General features: G+C 37.4%; 1 long non-coding RNA gene across 1 annotated transcript in view; it reads left to right on the plus strand.

Moving 5' to 3' along the window:
* LOC308566145 overlaps nucleotides 1-16,660 on the plus strand; it is a 49,476-nt gene extending 32,816 nt beyond the window's left edge. The window contains exons 2-5 of the long non-coding RNA XR_014000132.1: nucleotides 5,603-5,764; nucleotides 10,459-10,609; nucleotides 11,652-11,777; nucleotides 14,034-16,660. This is a non-coding gene — a long non-coding RNA (uncharacterized lncRNA). The remainder of the gene's footprint in view (nucleotides 1-5,602; nucleotides 5,765-10,458; nucleotides 10,610-11,651; nucleotides 11,778-14,033) is intronic.
* Nucleotides 16,661-17,799: the final 1,139 nt, after the last annotated feature.

The raw sequence follows: 17,799 nt of genomic DNA on the forward strand, positions 1-17,799 counted from the left end.
CATGAAACATTCATTGAAATCTATGTACTGTGTTCATTATATATGTCATGATCCCAGACCTCAAGGAGTTTGTTGGCAAGTAAGTAGACACATGTAAATAATAATTACAATATAGTGTCATAAATCCATTACTATATGTAGGCATAAGGCATAGAATTAGCACAGTTAACTATCTTGGAGAACAGATATGGCTTTGCAGAAGAGTGGCATACAAATGCCTTTTAGCTATTAATCTATTGAGTGTCAGAATCATCTTTGTTCTATCAGGTATCGTGAGGTAGACGTGGAGAGGAAGAACATTTGTGAAGCATGGCTGTGCAGGCAGTGTGATGTATTCAGAACACTCTATTTACAAAGTGCTGAAGCAAAAATCTACAGCCAGGACAGTAAAAAGAACAAGGCTTCAGGTTGAGAGGCAAGATCTAGGCCAGTGGTGTGCAATAGAAATGAACTATTAGCCCCGGGTGTAACTCTACATTTTCTAGTAGCTAGATTTAAACAAATAAAAAGAAACAAGTGAAATTAATTTTATAATATATTTGACAAGCCAATATTTCTAAATTATTATTTCAACTTATAATTCATATACATAATATCAACTCACATAAATGAGATATTTTACCTTTAAAAATATTGTTTCCAAAATCGAGTGTATGTTACATTTACAGCACATCACAGTTTGAACTAGCCACCCTTCCAGTGCTAAAATAGCCATATGAGGTTAATGTCCACTGCACTGAAGGGTACAGGGCGGAGCCAGAGCATGAAGAGCTCAACACCTTCTTAAGGGATTTGGACTATTGATCTTCGATAATATGCAAAGTCTATTCATCTGACACATGTTCAGAATTATATTTTCTCTAAAGGTATTGAGTATGTTGGTGGCTAGCAAAGATATTTGGCTAAGAGACACAGAAATATTTGTATTCGGTTTTTAACCAATCAACTCTAGTCACACATTCTTTAGGGAAGGAAATGAAAACAAAATCATACCTAAGGACAAGATGAGATTTTTACCTCAATTGCCCCTGGAAGATGGATGCAAAGAGCTAGGCTGGACCCCACGGAGAGCACTGTTACCAATGCCAAGCCATCCTGAGCAAGTCTGGAGGCAAGGCCGCCTCAAAGGCTAGTTTAGGTTACTTCCACACCACAGCTCATACGTAGCTCTCACTACCGCCCAGTGAGAAGAGGGACGAGCTCATTCACCAGCAAGGAGCACCGAGGGAAAGCATCGCGTCAGAGAGTCGGGGTTTGTGCTATTTTCAGGCTATTGTCAGGCTCCTAGTCGTTTGTGAGAAGATATCTCAAGAGAGGATAATTATCCTAAGTGAGAAAGCAACCAAAGCCCCCCTGATAGACATTTAACCCACATGCCCCAGGCCACTCAACTTTTCACTCCAGCTGCGTGGAGAGAAAAGTAGTTCAAATAAGCACACGGAATATCTGTCGACTTGTTACGTGGCGTGATGGCTTCAAGCACTAGCACAATGGCCAGTAGACTGTCATTATTGAGACACTGTGACCGACAGCGTCTTGCCCACAGAGATGGAATGACTGGGCCCGTTGCTGGGGGATAAGCGACGCCCCCCTGGAGGATGCTTAGACTCCACCCCAGGAGCCAATACAAGTTTCCAGACAGGCTAGATACTCCAAGATTTGGGGTTTAAGTGTTTCTTGGCTTCAAAGGATGAGAAGAAGTATTATTATTATTATTTTTAAATTTGGGTTTACCAAATGTTGTAGAATACTGGTTATGAGCTAGAAAGATCATACATCCTATTTTGCATGTAATAGATCTAGTTCATTTTCCCCCCCACCCCCAAGTATCTGTTTAATTTTACATTCATTACATTTTTTTAAAAATAGTAAGTTATTATTAGTAGCTGCATTAAAATAAGTCAGGAGGAATTTATTATTCTTTGACTTTAAATGTTTAGCTTTTGCAATGGTCTCATAGTGTTGAGATGCATGTATAGTAAATAAACTTCTTACTTGAACAGGTCATTAAACCTTAAAGAAGACCAGTGATAACCCATCTCTGCTACTCCAAACTTTTCCAGAATTAATCAAACATTTCTCTTTTACGTATTAGCCAGCATGTGTTGACCGAGAAAGCTCGGGTGAGGTGCATCTTTCCGGTTTTGGGTGATAATGGGAGAAAGTGCTCAACTCTGCTGCTTCTGCCAGCTACCTGACGCTACAGCCAGTTGCACTGGGGCCCGAGTGCCTGGCTGCAGGATGCACAAGGCCACCAGGCAACCACTTCGTAGGATCAGTGGAAAATATGGAAAATTATAGGTTACGTGTATGTGAAATATGTACAGAAAAGAGAGGCTAAGTACTTCAGCCACAGAGTACATGGGGGCAGTCTGAAATCCCTTAGTATAGTAGTTCTGTGTAAATCTATATTATTTGCTTTTTGTCTTTTTGAAAGATATTCTTTAAACAACAATGAGCTCAAAAAATGAAAATGCATGTGAAAAAAAATTAAGTACTACATTTTCATTTCTCAAGTTGATGATTAATGTTACATTGCACAAATTATTTGTCAACATTTACCATTCTCTGTGACGGCTGTGGTGATGCCACTGGACGTATACAAACAAGAAACAAATCTGCTGAGTAAGCATCAGCATGTACTTCAAAAGCCAATGATTGTTTTAAGAAGAGTTTACAAAAACGGTAATTTCACACATGGAGCTGCAGAAAGTACACTTTCATATTACTATATATTATTTTTAATTTAGATCAAGTAATTTTTCTTACACATTTCATTAATTTTTAATTTCAAGTTTTCTTATACATGTATGAAAAATGTTCGCATGTTAGTTCCACTAGCAGAAGAACTTAGCAGCATTAAACAATGTCAGTATCTTATCATTGTCACCTGGTTTGAAAAGGAAATGAACTAATTCCAAAAATAATTCAAATTTTTTCATCAAATTCATAGCATCCAACTCATGCTTCAAAACTTCGTTTAGTAAAAGGTAATATATTTGACAATTATCATAGATGCTATTGCTAATTTTTAAAAATAAAACAAATTTTGGTTGTATTGGCTTTGAAATTAATTGGAAATCTTTATGTAAAGGATTCAGTGAATATAGTACCAACATTTTTCAACTTTTCAAGCTTTAGTGAATTGCAGTTATTGGAAATAAACCAAAAGTGAACCTATTGAAATATATTTCTACAAAAACAGGCAGGGAAGGAGCAAATCAAACAGAGAGAGAACATGTAAAATTTAGTATTGAAATTACATAACTGTGCCCTGTAATATCTTGGCTTTGGGAAAAATCTCTGAATAGAGCTTGCTTTATTGCAGTGGTCTGGAACCAAACCTGCAATATCTCTGAAGAGTATTCTCAATTCAACTTTTTATTAATATGCATAAATATTTTAACTCAAATATTTTCACAAGTACTATCATTTTACCTCCGTTCAAAGTACTTTTTTTTAAAACAAATATGTTTACAAATCAAAACTCATCAAATGATTTTTACTTATTTATGATTCACTTGACTATTTAGCCAAATTTAGTCACCGCAAAATTAGAGGCCTTCTCAAAATAGATATGAATCCAATTAAAACTATAAGCTCTATTCAAAGATTTTTTTTCCCAAAATCAAGATATCACAGAGCACAATTACATAATTTTGATACTAAATTTTATATGTTCTCTCTCTGCTTTTCATTTGTTCTATTCCTCCTTGTTTTTGTAGAAATATATTTCAATATGTTCGCTTTTGGTTTATTTCCAATAACTGCAATTCACTAAAGCTTGAAAAGCTGAAACATTTTGGCACCCTATTTATTGAATCACTTAGTTAAAGATTTCCAATTAATTTCAAGCAAATGCACAGAACAGGGTGGGTAGGGGGTGTCCCATGCAGAGTGTTACATGGAGAATTACAACCCAAACCAGCATATGTGCCCAGGTGGTCTCAACCATCCAGGACTTTTGTATTTTTTTTCTTCCAGGAATATGTTTTACAGACCCACACCCACGTCTGATTGTCTTCCAAAACTAAATTCAACCTGTCTGTCTCTTAAATTGTTAATGTCCGATCCAGTGCTTCAGTAAGCATTAGAATTCCAGGCCTTGGTGTATTTTTCTTGTTGCTTTTCACCTGGGACAAAAGGTATCCATTACAGCTCCAGAAAGACATGCAAGTACCAAACGGAAAATCTGGAATTGGTATTTTGCAGACCATAAGACAAGAGAAGTTTGTGGAATACTATCTACGACCTCAAAATGAAAATGAAAATAACCAACCTTTACGTGGTCAACTCTAAACTTGCAAGTAGTTTTGCAATTATTAAAGACAAGCTGGGGATTGCTAAGGATTACATTTAAAGTCCTCACATACCTTTGATACATTAAAAAAAAATCTGTGGAAGGAAAATAGAAACTTTCTCAAACATGTTCTCCAAAAAGCTTACCAAGCTCCTGGCCTGAACTGTGTTGTTATTCTGGTGGGTTTCCCTCCTGCTGACGATACCAGTGCTCTTAGCAGGTTGGCAGGTTTCCCTTTGTTTTTAAGGGGAGAGCCCAGCATCCAATAATAGACTGAGTTTATACTTAAATACTAAAGTAGCTGGTCTGGGAATATGGTAGATACTTCAGAGCCTCTTAAGTTTCTCTATATTCCATTATTTTATTTGCTAAGAATATTATAGAAACTCTTACCCTTTAGTAAGAAGCTGATTAACAATGAATGAGTATAATCAATTGAGATACTGTTACATAAGCAGATAGAACAATGCCAGGCTACATTGTTTATTATAGAACAAACATTTCAATTAAAATTTTATGTGATATAGTGCATGCAGATTTTCTGGGATAAACAGCAATGTTTTAGAAACTTTGCTAGTAAATCCTGGCACAGCAAAAAAGACCCCTAACAGCTATAGCAAGTCAATAGAATATTCAAGTCAAGCAAGAAAGTTGCAGAGAAGAACAAAGTATTAACCTGCAATGTGAATGAATTTGCATTTGTAAATTCAGCTTAAATCAATTTGTGTCTAATCTCCTTATAATTATATTCTGGTATTTAGAAATAATAACTAATTTTTATAACACTTTTATTGACATAGTAATGATCCAAATTTAATTCTGACATGAAATCCACTGGGGTATAAAATCTAAATGTTGGCAGAGCTGCATTCTTTCTGTAGGTCTATTTCCTTACTTTTTCAAGTTTCTGAAGTCTGCCCACATTCCTTGGCTCATGACCTCCTCTGTCCGTTTTCAAACCCAACAAGGGTAGTAAGAGTCCCTCTCATGGGTTCATCTCTCTGGCTCTCTAACCAGCCAGAAAGGATTCTGCACTTGTAAAGACTCAGGATTGGAATGGACTCATCCACATAATCCAAGATAATCTCTCCATCTCAAAGTCCTTAATCACATCTGTAAAATCCACTTTGCCATGCAAATTAATATATTCCCAGGTTCTGGTGATGAGGACAGGGCGAGGACATCTTTGCAGGACCATTATTTTCTTGTCACCATGGGGTAATGCATGTCTCATGACAAGTACATATGTGGCACACAATTAATGCTGGATAAATATTAATTTCTTTTTCTTGTTTAAAATAGGTACCACATTATGACAATGGACTACACTTCTGCTGTGCCAAGGAGATGGATGACCAAATCTGAGAAAGCTATAGATAGACTTAAAACACAAGCATAATTATTCCTCCAGAATAATGCCTCTCGTGGGTTATTAGTACGGCCATGTAGCCTTCTGTTTTCCAGGTGAGTGTCATGGCATTAAGCAAGTATACTAACTGCCAGCCACAATCTTCTCATCTTCCCTCTGGCCTGGCCGCCAAGACATCTCAGTGCCAATTGGACAGATTTCACTTTTGTGATCTGATCAGCACAGTTCTTTACTTAAAACGGAACAGTCACCAAAGAGACATTGATAGAAGACAAGAACATTGCCACTAATCTAAGAAGTGGACCATTGGCTCTGTTCTCTGTGCTAAATCACATTTTTCCTTTCATTTATGTATATCAATATCTCCACCTTCTGGGTCACTACAGCTTGATGTACACCCATAGCTTTCCTTTGAATTGAGGATATTAGGCACAATAGAGTATAGAGAGTAAAAACACGCACATATGGGCAAAGTCCCTTTAAAGAAGTATGAAGTCATTTCTAGTTTCTCTCTTGCATCTCTGCTGTGCACACATGTGCATGAGTGTATGCAGGCACACACACACAGATACACACACACACTTTCTTCCGAATGCATGATACAATGGCACAAATTTCACTTCTTGACAACTTTTGAGATTAAAAGAAGATTACATAGCATTAATGTAGTAAATGTCAATTATCTTAAAACCAGCAACCACTCCACCACCAGAAAAACAGATCTCTGCTAATAAAGTCTCCTGCTTCACAGGAAAATGAAATGATGCCCAGAATCACTTTTTGCATAAGAGAATTCATTCTGAAATGAGAACTAGCCATTTTGTAGCAATTCTTATTTATTGGGTCAAAAAAGGCAACTGAAAACTTTTGAATAGAAAACAACTCTTGATTTTTTTAATTTTTAATTTTTTTTACCAATTCTAGTCCAGCATGAGCTAGAACTTTTAGCCCAATACCACCAACTTTTCCGTAAAATAATTGCATTGTCAAAATGGCTATAAAAGAAATGATGTTTTCCCTATTTTGTGGGCGTTTGCTAAACGTCTCTAAAAGCGTTGTCAATATTTGCCAGTTTCAAAATATGTTCTGGTAGAAATTCAGCCAGTGGTATTTTAAGCAAATCCTAATTAGGGACCATTTAAATGTCAGTGATCAAAATATAGGAAAGGAAAGTTGGTATTTAACGGCGATACAGCACATTTGTAGAACACCTTTTCCTGAGATCAAAAGCACAAAGTAGAAGTATCTGTTTAACAGTGAGACTCAGAGTTGGGCACCTGGGCTCTGACCTTGCTAGGTAGAGCCAAGGAAGATCTGACAGCACAAGGAACAGGCTTGATTTATTTAGTGGGAAAAGGGTGTGTATATAGCTGGGGGTGAATTGACATTAAAGAATAGAGAGCCTTGGTTCAAGTACTGTTTGCCTTTGAAATCGTTGTTGCTGTTGACATCTTCTGTCCTTAGTTGTCCAATCTATAAGCTTTTCTTGCTCCCTCAAGAAAAGAAAGCTATACGCATGCTTCCTGTAAGCTAGCAAAAATATTTCTGCCAAAGGCCGAGTTTCTGAAATATTACAGTAATGACACCTAAATTGAACCCACAACCCTTTGGTGCAGCTCCAACCACCCGAGCCCCCCAGCCAGGGCTATACTGGCTCTTACACTATTTGAAAAAATGTAATATTTTTCTTGAATTTTTTTTTAAAAAAATCACAATTTCAGTGGTTGTGAACTGTCATGTAATAACATTCATAGTGAAAACTTTTTATTTAAAATAATGTACAAATAACAGTAAATGTACAGATTTCAAAATAACTGTGTAATGATTCCTTGGATTGAGTTAATCTATGAAGCCTCCTAGCAAAGTTGAGTTTAACTTAAAATTTTACATAGGGCTGAAAAATTTAAAAAGGAGGCACTATCAATTAAGCCCATGTGATGTAGTATGTCACTTAAGGCCACTGTTGCCTTGTGGATTTCTGTCTGGGAAACCTGCCCACTGATGTGAGTGGGGGTGAAATCCCCTGCCATGACCGCCCTGCGGTCAGTCTCTCCCGTGGTGCCCACCAGGATCTGCTTTCTATCTGTAAGCGCTCCTAGGCTGGGAGCATAAACGTTTACAAAGGTGATAGCTTCTTTTGGATCTATCCCTTCATCATTACGCAGTGTCCCTCCTTGTCTCTTGCTATGGCCTTTGCTTTGAAGTCTATTTTGTCAGACTTGAGTATTGCTACCCCAGCTTCTTTTTGGTTTCCATTGGCATAGGAATTTTTCCCGCCCTTCTCTCTCAGTCTGTGCGCACCTTTTGTTCTCAGGCGGGCTCCTTGCAGACAGCAGACACACGGGCCATGTTTTCCTATCCATTGTTTCTCTCTCCTCTATTTCTCTTATTCTTTCTTCACCTTAAAGCGGGCCCTTTAACATCGTTCACATTACCTGCTGGTGGTAATGAACTCCTTTAACATTTTTTTGTCTGGGAAGCTCTTTGTTTCACCTTCATTCTGCCTTTTGACCCAGAGATCCCATTTCTGGAATATACCTAAAGAAACCCAAAACCCTAACTTGAAAGAACATATGCACCCTTATGTTCACTGCAGCATTATTTACAATAGCCACGATCTGGGAACAGCCCAAGTGCCCATCAGCAGGTGAGCAGATAAAAAGCTGTGGGACATTCACACAATGGGATACTACTGGGCCATAAAAAAGAAGAGCTTACCTTTTGCGACAGCAGGGATGGACCTGGAAATCATTATGCTAAGTGAAATAAGCCAGCAGGAGAAAGACAGATACCATAGGACTCTCACTTACATGTGGAATCTAATCAACAAAATAATTTAAACAAAATAGAAACAGAAGCATAGATACATAGAAAAGACTGACAGATGCCAGAGGGGAGGAATTTGGGAGGCTGGGAGGAAAAAGTTAAAGGGATTAAGCAAAAAAAATATATGTGTGACATGGAAAACACAGAGTATGGTGACAGCCAGAGGGAAAGATGAGGTGGGGGAGGTGGAAGTGGGCAAAGGGGGGATAAATAGGGACAAAAAGGGACTTAACTTTGGGTGGTGAGCACAGGATGCAGTGTGCAGATAATGTTTATTGAGTTGTACACTTGGAACCTGTATGCTTTTATTAACCAATGTCACCCCAATCAATTCAATAAAACAAAAATAAATAAAAAGGAGGCACTAGAATTCTGCTTTCTTATCTGTTGCTTGTTTAGTTGGTGCTCATGGGGCCTGAGGTGGGTAGTGCAGATTGACTAGCTTTATTCTTCCATGAGGATTTTAAAAAAGCCAAAACTACCACTACAGCTTAGAAATCTTTCTAGTCATAACTAAAGTCTAGTCATAGCTTTTATTTGCCTTTGTAAAATCCTGTTTATAGCCTTTATATACATTCTTTTCTCTTGCTTTGTACCTTATCTTTTCTGTTAAATTAATTTTTCTTTTGAGGATTTGATAACTCAGACCTTTAGAGAAAGAAATTAAATAGAAAATAGAGGCATCTTGAAACCCAAAAGGGGGTGGATTACATTTATGAGAATTATTTTTCCTTCCATATGTGGCTGTGAGAATAATGATTCTTAAGAGCTACAACTTCCAAAGCACCGTCCCCGCAGATAATGCAGTGCAAATAATAAAATAGCAAATACAATGTCAAAGAATGAGCTAACTCTACATGCTCACACTTCAGAGATCATCTTTCCATGATGGGCTAATCGCATAATTAGGTGCGTATGCACGCACATGCTATGTATAATGTATCTCAATCTATTTAATTTAAAATATCAATAGCATTACAGCATACATACTCTTCTAACACACTTTTTATTAAATATTTCATGGTGTTTTTTTCAAGTGTACAGAGCATCTTTATTCTTATTAAACATATTGTATCCTATCCTGAGACTGAACCATAGTTCCTTTAATTTTCTATTGATGATCATTTAGATCATTTGTTAATTATGGCTTTTTATCTATTATAAACAATCTTGCAATCACTATCCTGGTAAATTGTCTTTGCTGTGATTACATTTTCAAAGCAGGTGCATTAGGTATAATTGGGTGGTAATTATTGATTTAAGCTTGTGCTATGCAAGTAAAGAATGAGCAGTATATCAAATGACAGTGGAGACGGGGCAATATAAGTCACTCTATCTTTAGACTTGTCCTTACAGGATTGGATCATAAGAGAATAGTCCAATCAGAGAACTAAGAAATTGCTCGGTGATCATTAATCAAGAGAATAATGTAATGATTATGATGATAACTTGTATTAAAAGCTTATGATGTGCCAGTCAGTGAGCTAATCCATCTTACATAACTTCTACACAAACCCAATTACGAAGATGATTTTATTTTGCCCATTTTGCAAATGAAGGTATTAAGGTAAATATACTTGTCCCAGGTCACATAGTGGAATCCATTTTCAGAGCACAAATTCATTATTTACAATCCCACTAACAAGCATAGCAATACAAGTAGGAAGAACACAGAAAAATATTTGCACTCCAGGTCCTTGTTGACATTGGCCTCTGGCTACCGAAATGGCTTTGCCACAACCCTGATGACTGACATTGCGCGAACTGAAAAAGCTTCAGGCATTGGGTCAGGGCTACTCAGTCTCTTCACCTCAGCAAACACCTAATTCGAGGTATTACTTTGCTGTTTAAACAACCTTAGGCACGTTTAAATGCTTTGTAGTCCATAAAATGGAAAAGTGGGAAATGATAAGAGACTGTGATGATTATGTATGTTAATTATTATGATTTTCATTTATTTCAGTTGGAAAATCATGAATGTCCAAGAAGGTAAAGACTAATTGCAGTTTCATTGAGCCAACTAAATCTATCAAGGTCGTCTACGATCAAGACCCTTACTCACCTCTGAGCACATAAAGGCTGAAATGGAAGGGAAGTGGGAGAAAACCTATCAGGTAACAGAATCACTACTCAATCTTTCTTTAACTCTGCATATGCTAATAATATCTAATAATGGCTCCTTTAGACTAGGCCAAATATTACTTTGGCCACTGAAGTCATTTTTTTTAAAGCAAGATGCAGATATTATAAACTTGCACAACAACCACTTAGGTATTAAGTCTAAGCACTTGATTCACTGTGAATTGTCTTCTTCTCTCTTACCTCTCATAGTTGTAGCATCAAATTTGTATGAAGTTCACAAGTTTTATATTCTCAGTACTGTTACTATTAATATTACATTCATATGGACTCTATGAGAATACATCTGTTCATGGAATCAGAAGAGGTTAGAAGAGAATTTGTCCTGGAATATGAAAATATAAACTGCTCTCTCTCTCTCCCCCTCTGTGTCTCTCTCCACATATATCTATAAATAGTTCTATGTGTGTATGTATCTGTCTGTCTGGTTATTGTTCATTAGGGGTTTTTTTATACTATAGTGATAAATATGTTGCCACTCTCAGCTGCAATTATTTTTGGAGCTAAGGAGTAGGGGCCAACATCAAAAGGACTGATAAGAGCAAAGTAAGTGATCACCCTTACTCTTTGGCTCATTTCCCTAGTCTAAGCACAGAAAGCAAGCCCTTTAAAGGATGAGCAGTAGAAACATTATGACTAGAAGAAACTTTCCATGGGCTCTCTTATTATCAGGCACATTCTATCTCTTGGCTATTTATATTTCTACCCACTGCAGCATCAGGAAGCTGCAGGTTGGAAAAATGAATGCTTTACAAATGCATCTGGGGCTCACTCAAACTTGATTTTACACATGGAAATGTAGACAGATTTGTCAACTAAGGGAAAATTAATACTGCTACCAAAATAATAAAAAACAACCACCTCCAACAACTGATGAAAGATATTTTCCATTTTAATACAGTATTACTGTAAAATACAGTATTTACTATAAAAATACAGTATTACTTGTATATATTAGTTGTGGCTGGGAGAGGTCACTGGGAATGCCTCCCTAACTGGATTTTTCTCTGGTCATAGATGTGCGTTTTCCAATGTGGACCTTCTCTGAGTTGCTGTGATGACACCTGGCTTTCCTTTTTGTGTGCCTGCTAATTCTCTTCAAGGAGTTCAGGAGTATTTGCTGGGAGACGATGCATACAAGAGGTAGAAAAGAAAGAGACTGAAAGAAAGCGGAGAAGGAAAACCTGTCTCAAACATTCTCAAAACTGATTTGAGTTACTTTTGAAATGAAAAGTTGTCATTAAAAAATGGAACTGTTTCAAATATGTGCAGACGAAGGAGAGGAACTTGGTGTAATTTTATTTTATTTTATTTTGGTTGACTTGAGTTGTCCTGGAAAGAACTGATAACACTTTATGAATACCATTGATTATTTAAAAGATCTTTTTCTTTAGGTAAACAAAAGTAACATTTAAATATCCTAATTGTTCAGGTTAAGTCTATAGGTCCCATTTACTCTGTGTTCTTTTTTAGGTAAAATTATACGCTTAAAGGCATCTGGTACAAGTGTCTGTACTCTTTTATTCCCTTCCCTGCCCAAGAAGGGTGCTTGTTCCATTTCCTTGTGTTCTCCCACTGCTGGGAGAGCTTGACTGGAGTTTCAGCAGAGGCCTTCTCAAGGTTAGGAGATGCGTACATAGTCCCAGCAGCAGCTCTGGGCATGCCAGGCAATCTGTCCCGAGATAATGCCTCCTTCATCTAGGAACATCGGGACTCGATAAGACTGTCACTAAGAGAGTGTGGTACAAAGCATAGGGCGTGCCAGTTCTATAAGAGAAGTAATGTGGTTTCTGATGAAGCAATAAAATAAGTACCTGGTCATCTGTAGATTGCATAACTTCACTATAATATCTATTAGGTATCTGTTATTACACCAAATGAGAATAGAAAAAGTCTAATTCTATGTCATCATTGTCGGTTGTCTTGAACGTTAAATGTGAAGACATATCTGAAAGAAGGAAAGCTGTGACCAGCTCTGTTCATAGACCTCCATTGTAGACACTCCTGTATTTTTGTCCCCTAAAGACAAGTGGCATTTCCAGTTTGGGCCATACAATGAAAAGAATTAAAAATAAGGAGAGCAGGAGAAATTGAGGCAAATAAGTTCATAGACAAAGAACTGAGAAACATGGAAGGGTAGTTTCTGATAATTCCTTAATTTTATATTGAGTAGAAATAAAGAGATTTTACTAAAAGATCATTTTAACTCATGCCTTATCCTTAGAGTTCTGAGAATTCCACTTTCACTGACTTAGAAGACCCACTAGTCACTCTCTATTTTAATTATTTCTGCATTCCCTTTCTTACTCTCTGCAATGTGAACACCAGATTTTAAAAGCATAAAAAGGGGAAATGCCTCAGAAAAACTTATTTCCTTTCCATACAAATAAATTTCATCATATCACAGGAAAAATTAAATCTTTAAACATAAAGAAAAACCAATTTTGAAAAATGTTACTTGGAAGCAAGATATTAACAAACATTCTACTTCTCTCACATGTATCATTTTGCAGAGATTGAACACTGGCATGCCCTAACTCCATTTGGGTATGAAATAAGTAAAAACAGAATCACCTAATGCACTCCACTAACCATCAACAATTTATTAGGATTGACTCCTTGCTTAGATGTTTTAGATATGAATTTGCATCTTCTATTTTTCCTTTATCTCAGAACCCAGCTTTTCAATTGATCATTTCTGTCAGTTTTACATCCTTTCTCTTAAAAAAAAAAATTAATAGGTAATTTAAGACAGCAGAGCCACCCTTTGAAACAGAGCCATTCACAAACAATTAGCACACAACGGACATTGCAGTGTATTTTTTAAATGAGATTGTGGAGGATGGGATGAACTTCTGCAAAATAAACAGAACACAGTCTGTGAAATGACTGGGAAAAGCAGTTCGCCTTGGAGATCTCACACAAAAGCAGACTTTGTCTCTGTGTGGGTGATACAGAGCAATGTCGCTTCTCCTAACAGTCACAGGTCCTGTGACTTTCTACAGGGAAAGTCCCAAACTCTCAAGAAAGGAAGGCAGGTAGCGAAGTAAATGAAATGTCAGAAAGAAGAAAGGCTGATGTGTCTTTCCATTAAGATTTACATAGAACCCACTCGAAGGAGACCAGTCCTTAAACGTGAATTTTTAATCATGATGCAAATTCTGATTATGACTCTTGACCGGACGAGTTGCTTCATTTATGTACAGGGTGGGACAAAAGTAGGTTTACACTTGTTTGTGTGGAAAGTAATACAGTAATTAATAAATAATAATACAAGAATAAGCTCTGTGTTTTGCATACTCACAGCTGTAAACCTACTTTTGCCCCACTCGGTGTGTATTCTGCTTGGAAGGAGCCAGTTTTGAACTTCCTCTCGATTTCTCCTTTGTTGTTTTACAGGCAAGGCAGGCAGGCAGGCGTCACCAGGGAAAAGATGGAAACAATCCACTCGACCTGTCTTTCAGGGATGGCTGCTTGTGTCAGAGTTCCAGGCCATAACTGCACCAGGAAAGGTTTGTTATGTTATACAAGCACCTAATTAAACTTTTTTTCAAAGATAGTGTCCTTGCACTGTAGAATATTATAAATTGAGAGTGAGTCGCAGACATTTGCTTAACTTCTAGGAATGTATAATTTACAATAAGAAACATATTAGCTATGAATTCTCATTTATTTAAAAGTGCCATAATGTGACACTTTTATGACACAAAAGTGCCATAAATGTTAACAAATTTGGAGGTAAATGAATGAACTAGACAGACGCATAGCAACTTTGGAAAGTATACAGTGGACACTTGCCAGCAATTCATGGAGAGGGGGCAGCACTCACAGTTTAGATGGTGAGCGGAATGCGTCCTGTGACAAAAGGCATGCACTGGTTCAACGGCCACATCCTGATTTTCATCCATTGCCGCCTAAATCCTATGATTAAGCCAAGGCCCACAACCCTATGGCCATTAGGAGAGGACTCCCTGGCTGATTATTTGGGCTTTACCAACTTAATAGTCTATTTATGTATTTTACCATGGATGCCACAAACATGGAGTTCGCTAGAGGGTAGAAATGCCTATTTGTTACTAAATGTGTTAAAGGTTATTACAGAGATGAGTGAGGAAAGGAAAAACTTCCATCGCTGGAGAGTGCTGACGTTTGGCCCAGCACTCAAAAAACAGCAGATTTTCCCTTAGGAGAGAACTTCACTTTTATTTAGGAAATCACCTTTTTTAGTATGGAAAGGTCTTGCCTTAGGGCATTGTGCAGAGAGGTTAAGAAAAAGAAGATGATGAATGATATGAAAAAAGAAACACCTTGCTCTGCAAAAGCAAGAAATACTAGTTTGCAGGTTTTGGCTAGTAGGCCAGAGGACTGGGGACCCAGGAACTGAAAGAGGAAGACTGGACTAGGGTCTGAAAGAGTGATTGTCAACCCAGTTATAACAAGGTTGAAATAACAAGGGGAGCTGAAAAATACTCATTCCCTGGTTCCACTCGCCCAAGATTCTCATTTACATGGCCTGGGTGGGGCTTGGACTACAACATGTTGATAAAGCCTCTCCAGCAATTCTAATTTTCAGCCAGATTCGCTGGGGAGAAGTTGACCACATCTCAGGATGGAGTTAATGGGGGTCGATGGATGGTAAGAAATCCCCCAAACTGGCAAGAGCAAAGGAGTTTTAAAATAAGAACTGGATAATATTTAATCTTAACATTATTTGTTGTTCTAGCTGTTCTATCCTTCCCCTGTGTTAATACCCTACCTTTGGTGAACTGAGTTACATGCAACAATCTCGTATTGATGGGGTTTGAGAGAATGGGAGTAAGGGTCCATTTCTGGTTAGAATTGATACCAAAAAAGAGTAGCAACTGGAAGAGCCGAAACAAGAATTCTGTAGAGTTCAACCGTGGAACACGAGACAATCAGAAGACTATAAGGTGCTTGATATGCCTCTGAAATCTTGTTGGGGTTCTGGCTTCCCATTACATAAGGCATGGGTCTTGAGATTTATTATTTGGAAATAATTACCTCAAAGGCCAGGAGGACTTGGAATTAACCTCTTGATTGTATCAAGAGTCAGTCTGAGTTTAATACGTTTTTAAAGCACCAGTTAGATGAGATCAGCAACCACCTTGACTAATCCTCATCTGAATTCAGATTTTTAATGGCCCTGTGGTCTTGCGCAGGCTAATTCTCCTCGTTTCCTTCATGTGTGACATGGGGCTAAAGAGCACAGTTTTGAAGGTTAGCCGTGATGTCTGTGGGGAAATTTGGGCCAGTAGTTTTCCTTTTAGAAATTTATCTTGAGGAAATAAGCATACAAATATGCAAAGACATATGTACAGTAAGTATTAATATGTATTAATGCATTTTTGAGCGCAATAAATTAGAAGCATTTTAAGTGTTCAACAGTAAAAGGGTATATTAAATAAATTGTAGAGCAATCATATGAGGACATTCTCTATATTTATATAAATGACTATGCAGGTCTGTATCTACTGACAAAATTTCCATATTGTTTTCCATATTGTTGTTATTATATGAAGAAAAATTGTATGAAATGGCCCAATCCTCTCTCTGTCTCTCTGTCTGTCTCTGTCTCTGTGTGTATGTGCACGTATACATAAACATCTGGAAGGAAGTGTGATTTTTGAAATGTGACTGTGGACGGACGGACGATGCATGTGTGAAATTCTGATGGGGTTATTTTTTCCCTTTTCTCCTATCTTGTCTATTTTTTAAAAACAATGAACATGACTGTGTATGTCATAACAAGGAAAATGTACATTTATTTTTATTTTGAAAGTAAATAAATAAATTCAGTACCTGGCAAGACACTAGACCACTCAATATATATCTGACCACTCAATATATATTTTAACTATCACAACTAACTGGTTAAGGTTACGTGATCTGCTACCCTAAGAGTACATAAAAGCAGTAATAGTGACTTAGCTCATGGAGTTGAAAGGTGTGCTAGCAAACTTGTATTATCCCTATAAAATTTAAATAAATAGATACTGCTCGAATAGTAGAACTATGTCTTTGCTTTGCTTTTTGTCTGGAAAAATCACATAAGAACTTTATTTTCACTGCACTGAAAGCTGTATACTTGATACTTTCCAAAAGACCCTTAAAAATTTCCCATAAATAATATATTTTCACGATGAATCATAATAATGTAATTTTCCAAAGGCATTGTAAGGGCTGGTGTCGTGGTCACAACGCTCTGGGCCGTTCAATAATTCACGACTGCAGATGCTCCAAACCCGTCCACAGGGCCTGTGGGCTCTTTGTAGGCTTCAGCTTCACATGTACTCACTGAAGAGCCAGCCTAATAATAGCGAACGGAGCCTCTCTGAGCTTATCAGATGTTTGCCACATATTTTGGAAAATGCATGAGAGGAGAGTTGCCAGGCTTGCTGTCTCTTCTAACTGTGTATAAAAGCTCAGGCGGAAGAGGCATATAAATCTCAGGAAAGGAGCTGGCTGCTCTCTCATCTAGAAAGGTTTCTCCTGCGAGGACTGGACTCCAAGTGGAAGCTTTGCAATCAGAGTCCATTTTTTTCAAAACGGTCTCTGTGGGCGGGAGGTCCACTGCCTGCTTAATCTTGCATTCATCAAAACAGTAGGGAATCAGAAAAATACTCAACATGGAACCCACGTCTGAGCTCACATGCTGTTCGGAGGTTCAGAGAGCAGGTATACTTGGGCTTCTGTGTAGGAGCATTTGTTCTGAACTGGATGATGCATTGATTTTGCATCTAAGAAGTTCTTTCACTTTGAAATAAACCATTCGAAAGCTGACTGGGATAATTTAAAGGATATCAATTAAGGATCTTCAAATTTGACTGCAAATAATGATCATATCGGAATCTTTTAAAAAATACTGACTTTAAAACTGCTGATTTTCATGGCTAGTTAAGCTTTCCTGGGATGAGGCCCAGAACTCATTATTTTTAATAAAACATTCTGGTTCTGATGTACATTCAGGTTTAGAAATAATTTCTTAATCTATCTTAGATAAATAAATGAAAAATCACTATTAAGAATGACAGGGTGCAATGAGGTAGAAGAAACTGAGAATGAGAGGGTGTGAGGAGGTCAATAGGAAAAATCATTGCTAAAAATAATAATGGGAAAAGATCGAGACAGAAGGAAATATTAAACA

This window comes from Miniopterus schreibersii (assembly GCF_964146895.1).
Source record: "Miniopterus schreibersii genome assembly, chromosome: 13".
In the NCBI taxonomy this organism is placed as follows: domain Eukaryota; kingdom Metazoa; phylum Chordata; class Mammalia; order Chiroptera; family Miniopteridae; genus Miniopterus; species Miniopterus schreibersii.